This window comes from Mustela erminea, chromosome 16 (assembly GCF_009829155.1).
Source record: "Mustela erminea isolate mMusErm1 chromosome 16, mMusErm1.Pri, whole genome shotgun sequence".
Lineage (NCBI taxonomy): Eukaryota > Metazoa > Chordata > Mammalia > Carnivora > Mustelidae > Mustela > Mustela erminea.
Genome location: NC_045629.1, coordinates 17,928,170 through 17,935,995, shown reverse-complemented (window position 1 = coordinate 17,935,995; position 7,826 = coordinate 17,928,170).

Here is a 7,826-nt window from a genome sequence, read left to right as displayed (position 1 = left end):
GGAAATGAGAGTTTTGATATAAACTATCTTGAGTTATAATAACATTACCACTAAAATTAATTTTACCTTTTTCTTTCTACTTTTTTAATGTGACTACTAAAAAATGTATACTTACATACATGGCTGGTATCATGTTTCTATTGGATCGGGCTGATCTTGTCAGAAAAAAGGAAACACACCCAAGTGCTCACTGGTTCATAAAGTTTCTACCTAGGAGTATCACAGACAACTAGCACTCGTGTTTCTTTGTCCAGAACAAGTCACATGGTCACACCTGACTTTTTTAGGAAAGAGGAAGTAGAACTGAACCATATGTGCCCAGGAGACCCAGAATGACTTAGTCTACAGCACTACTGACACCCACAACTTCTTTCTTTAAACAACTTCACAAATGCTGTCCACAAGAGCCAAACTATGGAAAGAACCTGATGTCCATCAACAGATGAATGGATAAAGAAGATGTGGTGTATATATATATACAATGGAATACTATGCAGCCATCGAAAGAAATGAAATCTTGCCATTTGCAACGATGCGGATGGAACTAGAGGGTATTATGCTGAACGAAATAAGTCAATCAGAGAAAACAATTATCGTATGATCTCCCTGATATGAGGAATTTGAGAGGCAGGACGGGAGGTTTGAGGGAGAATGGAAGGAAAAAATGAAAGAAGATGAGATCAAGAGGGAGGCAAACCATAAGAGACTCTTAATGCCACAAAACAAACAGAGTTGCTGGGTGGGGGTGGAGGGGTACGGATAAGGTGGCTGGGTTATGGACATCAGGGAGGGTATGTGCTATGGTGAGTGCTGTGAAGTGTGTGAGCCTGACGATTCACAGATGTGTACCCCTGGGGCAAATAATACATTATATGTTAATAAAAATAATTAATTTTTAAAAAAAAACAACTTCACAAATGCCAACTATGCAGCTGACTTAACATTAAATGTCAGTGAAGGGTGGAACTTCATCAGTTTATCATTCCCAACACTTGCTTTTCTCTTTACAACCCCTGTCCGCACTCACATTTCCCAAGAAACACTGACTGATGAGCTAACGTGAAGCTGACGTTCCTAGGGCAGGAAGGAGAAACACTTGTAAGAATTAACTTGCAACCCTGCTTAGGGGCAGTGACACGCATTACTGCTGACCACAAGGGAAGAGATACAGGAGGGGGACTTTCTGGGTGGGAAGCAATCAGAGGTGGAGTAGTTACTGGTGAGCCAAGCGTCATGAAGTGTATAAAATAAGGATGTACAACCACGGCGTCCAGGTATTTAGAACAATCATGAAACAAAAAGCAGCCTGTGTGCATGCACTATAGTTCGGCAGAGTTGCTGTGGGGGTGGTGGTTGCACAGAAAGACAGGCAGGAAGCTGGGCTGGGAGAGCAAAGAATGTGCGTAAGTTGTGGATCTGGGTTGCACAGCTAGGCCTGCAACCTGCCAGGAGGCCAGGGGCCAGAGGCAGGTACAGATCAAGCACAAGGGCAATGTTGTGAATCAGACCACCAGTCTGGGCAGCACAGCAATGACCAGTCAGGCCAGATGGCGGGGTGTGAACCACTCAGGAAGGTAAGAAACTAGGGGTCCTTCAGCACTACAGAGAAAGGCCGGCAAAGTGACGCTTTACCGGAAGGAAAAGGGCAGGGCAAAATGAACAAAAGGAGAGGTGCAAAACTCGAAAAGGAAACCTCAGTGTTGCAAGCGGTCTACAGGCACAACAGGGACACTTCCTGTTTGCTTTTTTCTGGTACAGGAATTAGTTCCTGGCTTAGTCTGGAAGCTATTGGTGAGAGGAGGTAAGAGGGTGAATCTGCCAGAAGTAGGGAGTATTCACAGACAGATGAGAGACTCTCTCGACCAGTTCACACTAAAAGAGCAGGTAATTACACAATGAGGTCTTTGAAGCTCACACACCTCCCAGGAAGATCCGTGATGTCTTTACAGGTGCATGTTGGCTTCATGACCCATTTTTAAGGGAGCACGTGCTCATCCAGAAATGGCTGCGGTTGGCCCAGAGCCAGTCAACTTATCTTGTTCCAGCCTTCCATGTGATCTGTGCTGTGCACTGATAAACTGACTATCGAGGCAAAGCAGAGCAGGCTGGAAGCATGATTCACTCCGAGGCTAACGGCAGTAGAGCACATTCTCCCCCAACACTTGGCCAGCAGGACGATCTCCTTCCTGAGAGCTCACACTTCCGTTTTATTTGTTGGTTAAGTTGCTTGGCTGGGAGGTGATGATAGTGTTCTTTGGGGTTTCTTCCTTCCTTCCTTTTCTCTTAGCGTGAAGATCATTTATTTGCCTCAGTAGTGGGGGCAGGAAACTCATCTGAAAGTGGAAGGTAGAGGTGTGGGGACAGGCTGAAGGACTGGGCTTTCTGAGGGGACAACCAGAGTCGGCTCACTCCGTACAGAGGCCATTAGGCTTCTGCATGAGAAGAAGGGAACTACGTCTTGCTTATGAGGCCTGAAGAAGGCAGGACCAGGACTTGTGGAGGACACTTGAGCAGACGGCCTTCTGCCCTCCTGTTTCCCTACCACACACTCCCCTGGGGACCTCATTCATTCCCAGGAATTTCAGTGCCGTCTCTATGCTGACAACCTCCAAGTCCCTGTCTCCAGGTCAGACCTGCTGCTTGGGGGCACCTCGGTGCTCATCCTGCACCATTCCCCCTCTTGCTCATTACCCCTCAGCTACCCTGATTTTCTTTCCATTTCTTCAACATGCTGACCTCCAGAGAATTTGCATATGTTCTGCTTTCTGGCTGTAATACTCTCCCTTCAGCTGCTTGCATGATTATTGCGCTCTCTCTCTCTCTCTCTCTCTCTCTCTCTTTTTTCTCTCTCTCTGTCATATCTCCTGTCACCTCCTCAGAAAGGCCTTTCCAGAATGGTCACCTTTCCCTATCATTTTGTCTCGGCCTCTTGCTCATTTCGTTCAAAGTACTTTTTGCAACTTGTAATAATATCTTAATTGAATGATTTTGGTTTTTTGAACCGCTACCACCTAGCCTGTGCCTTGCATGTAGAAGGTACTCAATGTGTTTTACTGTTACTGTTTGTTCCATCTGTCTTACACCTGAATTCCACCATCACAGTTGCCTAAAAGTCACCTGGTTGTCCAGAGTCGGTCTGTTCAGTAGACTGGGGGGGTCTGGCTGAAATAAGGGACACCAAGCAAATTTCCAGAAATTGTGCTAGACTGAAGGGGGTAACGTGTCAGCCAGAACTGCCCCATTACATAAGTGGGAATATTTTCCAGTCTGTGCTTCAAGACCTCACCCATCAGCAATTCACTCATCATGTGTAAACAGGAGAAAGCCTCTGCCTGTGCTTTAGATCTTGCTCAATGCACCCCCAATTGGGCACGAGGATACTCCTCTGAGAACACAGCAGACTATACATAGATTCTAGAGGTCCACAGGAAGCTTGGGAAGGTAGGCAAAGAGTTCCAGGGTATATCCTTTGTTGCTGGTTGGGGACACACTGATACAGCCTGAGCCAGAGTAAAGAGCTCTTCTTCACAGTAATTAGACTTCACGAGGATCTAAGTCCCATGGCATCAGGTTCGAACAGAACTGATAAGACCCACCTTCTTCGAGTGGAAACGTAAAGGAAGAAAATCCAAAGCATCAAGGGGAGCTGAAGAAACATGGCATAGGGCAGTGTGAGAGTGTGTTTTGTAAAGTGAAGTAAAATCGTATTAAGAAGAGAGACCCTCTCAGCAAGGAGATAGGAGAGACCAGACTATGAGTCAAATAGAAATGATAAACAAGATCCAACTTTGGGAGGCACCGTTGGTCAGACTGGGAAGTTCCTCCTAGAGTTGCCTCCACATCCCAGGGCAGTAGAACTGCTTTTGTACCTCCAGCCTGGTAAGGTGCCAGAAATTCCACCTGCCCTGCTCCACTTAAGAACCGTGTGCCTGAATGGCTTCAAAATCCTCCCGCAGTTTTAAGAATTTAAGAAGTTGCATCAGATTGCTGGCAAGGCACTCACACAGAAACATAGGTCAGGAGGGAAAGGGGAGAGGCAAGATGTGACAAGACGGAGTGTACTGTGGAATGGCTCCTTGAGTACCAGGTGTGGAGTGTCTGCCCTCAGGGCCAGTAACTCAATCCTTGTCTTTACCAAATGACTCATTTAAGTTCATCCCACAACACTGTAGTGGAAAGGTATGGAGATCACAAGTTTCTAGGGAGCTCTATTCTCTCCTGTTGGGTACCCTGTTATAATATAAATACCCAGGTATTTATATTAATGCCCTAGAGCTCGGCATTTATAAAGAAAGAGAACTATATTTATCTGTATATCCTCATTATAGGGACAGAAAGGCAAATATGCAATTTATTCCCTCAAAAAACTTTAATATTTGGGGCGCCTGGGTAGCTCAGTGGGTTAAGCCTTTGCCCTCAGCTCAGATCATGATCTCAGGGTCCTGGAATCGAGCCCCGAGTCGGGCTCTCTGCTGATCAGGGAACCTGCTTCCTTCTTTCTCTCTGCCTACTTGTGATCTCTGTCTGTCAAATAAATAAATAAAATCTTTAAAAAAAAAAAAAACCTTTAAAAATAGAACTTCCCTATGACCCTGCAATTGCACTCCTGGGTATTTACACCAAAGATACAGATGTAGTGAAAAGAAGGGCCATCTGTACCCCAATGTTTATAGCAGCAATGGCCACGGTCACCAAACTATGGAAAGAACCAAGTTGCCCTTCAACGGACGAATGGATAAGGAAGATGTGGTCCATATACACTATGGAGTATTATGCCTCCATGAGAAAGGATGAATGCCCAACTTTTGTAGCAACATGGACGGGACTGGAAGAGATTATGCTGAGTGAAATAAGTCAAGCAGAGAGAGTCAATTATCGTATGGATGGTTTCACTTATTTGTGGAGCATAACAAACATCATGGAGGACAAGGGGTGTTAGAGAGGAGAAGGGAGTTGGGGTAAATTGGAAGGGGAGGTCAATCATGAGAGACTATGGACTCTGAAAAACAATCTGAGGGGTTTGAAGTGGCGGGGGAGTGGGAAGTTGAGGTACCAGGTGGTGGGTATTATAGAGGGCACGGATTGCATGGAGCACTGGGTATGATGAAAAAATAATGAATACTGTTTTTCTGAAAATAAATAAATTAATTAAAAAAAAAACTTTAAGATTTAAGGATAGCAAACTTCAGGCATGAGTGAATTCTGTAGCTAGAACCTCCTCTTCCAAAGCCAGCCTCCCTTTCCCTTTCCCTTGGATCTGGCTTCATTCTCAGACTGATTCCATGTCCAAGCTTACTTTATTTCTCTTCTTAAGATAAAAAAGGAGCTTTTATTCCTCAGTAATTCCAAGAAAGTTCTCAAAACAGGCTCTGTTTGGACTAACTTAGTCATATGACTCTCTCCAAACTAATCATTATGTCTACCTGGACAGTAGGGGAGGGAAGTTTAATTGTACCTGAATCACATGACTAAGGGTAGGAGATGAGTAATTTCCCCCCCAATATTAAAATACTGTGAACTATAATAAGAAGGAGGAGCAAAGGCTGGAAAAAGAAATGCAAAATAACAGGGGGACTGGGATAAAAATAGGTAGGAATCCATGGAGCCAATTTTATCAGGAGAGTTAATCAGGAGAGTAATGTAGAGTCATGGTACGGAGGTGAGTGAAATTGGGGTGTGAATTGAATGCAAGGGGCAAGGAGAGAACCCACAGTAGGATACGAAGAAGGTTGGTAGTGGGGATTATTGAGAGCATGGCTCTATGAGTAAGGCTTTACCCGGACTTACCAGAAAATAGAGCCTAAGGCAACACCTAATTGCTATTGCATCATTGGGGGGATGCAATCTCCAAGCAGCAAAAGTGAGGGAGAAAGGCAGTGATGCTAGGAGCAAACACAAGACCTTTCACTCCTTTGTGAAGGGACACTGAGAGCCTCTCCTAGAAAGGGGATACCTCCTTTATACTGTACCAGGACCCCCTACCTCAGAAGAGCCCATTATAGGCAGGGACAGAGAAGTTTATCTGCCATGGAAGTGTGCCCCTCACCTTCCCCAAACTTCTGTGAGGTTGCCTGGCCCATTCAGTCTGTGAAGCCAGGTTTTTCTAACCTGTGGCATCGTGTTTCATCCATGTGAGGAGAGGAGGTCATAGGAAGTGGCACAGATTCCTGATTCCAACTCGCCTCACGCAGTAGAACAGTACAGACTGAGTAGAACTCAGGCGGGGAGCTGACAGCTGCAGAAACAGCTGAATGGAAGTGAGTGGCAGAAGGCCCAGGAGCTCTGTGAGGCCAAGAGAATGTGAGGTGACCTACAGCTTGTATTTGGTACCAGGTTCGTATTTTTAATTAGGATTTTTTTTTAACAGCTACTAGCTCTGTGTTTGGTATATTGTAGGTCCTCAATAAAATGTAGATAAATGAGGAAATGAATAAGTGCAAGACATTATGTTAAGCGCTTGGGTTACAAGAGCAAGAAAAGCATAGATTTCAGATAAATTCATTTAAAAAGGTTAAGGATCAATTTGTTCATTTCGGAGGGAGCTCAGCTGGGCTGAGGGCAGGCTAAAGTTTTTAAAGACGTAGTCCTCACTTGGGTTCCAAGCTGTAATCACTGAAATATTTCTACATAATAGCATGTGGGGAATTGCCTGAAGATCTCCATATTATTTATTTATTTTTGTATATGTATATGTATATAGATACATATATATGTGTGTGTGTATATATATATATATATTTTTTTTTTCTGTTACATTATTTTGACATCTTAAAAAACCTTTCTAGCAGGGGAAAGATCGCTCTTCCCTGACCTAGAAAATTGTTAGAGATAGCAAAGGGCCCAGCCAGGAGTATGTCCTTCATATGCAAACTAACCAATCTAGAGTGGACCTCATCTATGTAGCCTGTCATCTAAAAAGACAATGTCCCTTTCCTTGTTCATCCCAGGGTCAGGTATCAGGTAACTAAGGGCCAACCTTATAGCCCAAAGCCCATGGAAAATATTCAAACTAGCCAATCCTAAACTGTTCACCCTGTTTTTTAAAAATTAATTAATTGATTGACTGATTAATTGATTTGAGAGAACACGCATGAGCATGAGAACACGAGCAGGTGGGAGGGGTAGAGGGAGAGGGAGCAAGGAGCCTCACAGAAGACTCGATCCTTGGGATCATGGGATCATCATCTGAGCCTAAGGCTGATGTTTAACCAGCTGAGCCACCCAGGTACCTCATTTACCCTGTTCTGCCTTACCTTTCCTGGGGAAATCCCAACAAAAATTCTGGCCTAAAGTTCTCCTTGCTCCTACCTTCGCACCCTGGTACCCTTGTGGCCCTGCATGGCATGCTGTGCGTCCGGTCTCTGGGAACTTTGAGTATAATAAACTGCTTTATTCCTGAGTGTTTCCCACGTTTCTTCTTGTGGCTGCTCCTCACAGATCATCTCAGAAAAGAATACAAAACAAATACCAACCTATGGGCAAGGCATTATATAATGAATACATATGCTTCATCTTACAGACATTATAACATGTATATCCATATGGATATATACACACAAAGTATATTTTGATCTGATATTGCAGATAGCCTATCACTCATAAATTTTTGTGATGTAATTGTTAAAATGTTTAGCAACAACCACTCCTATGATAAATTATGACTAACAATCACGTAACATTAACATGGCCCAAATCCTATTCTGAGAGCTTTGCCAATGTTACCTCACTTAATTTTCACAATGGTTTTACGAGACAGCGCATAGCCCACCAAGAGATCTTCTTAGGCGCAATCAAATCTCAGACCAAGTGACCATGAGCCACCAGCC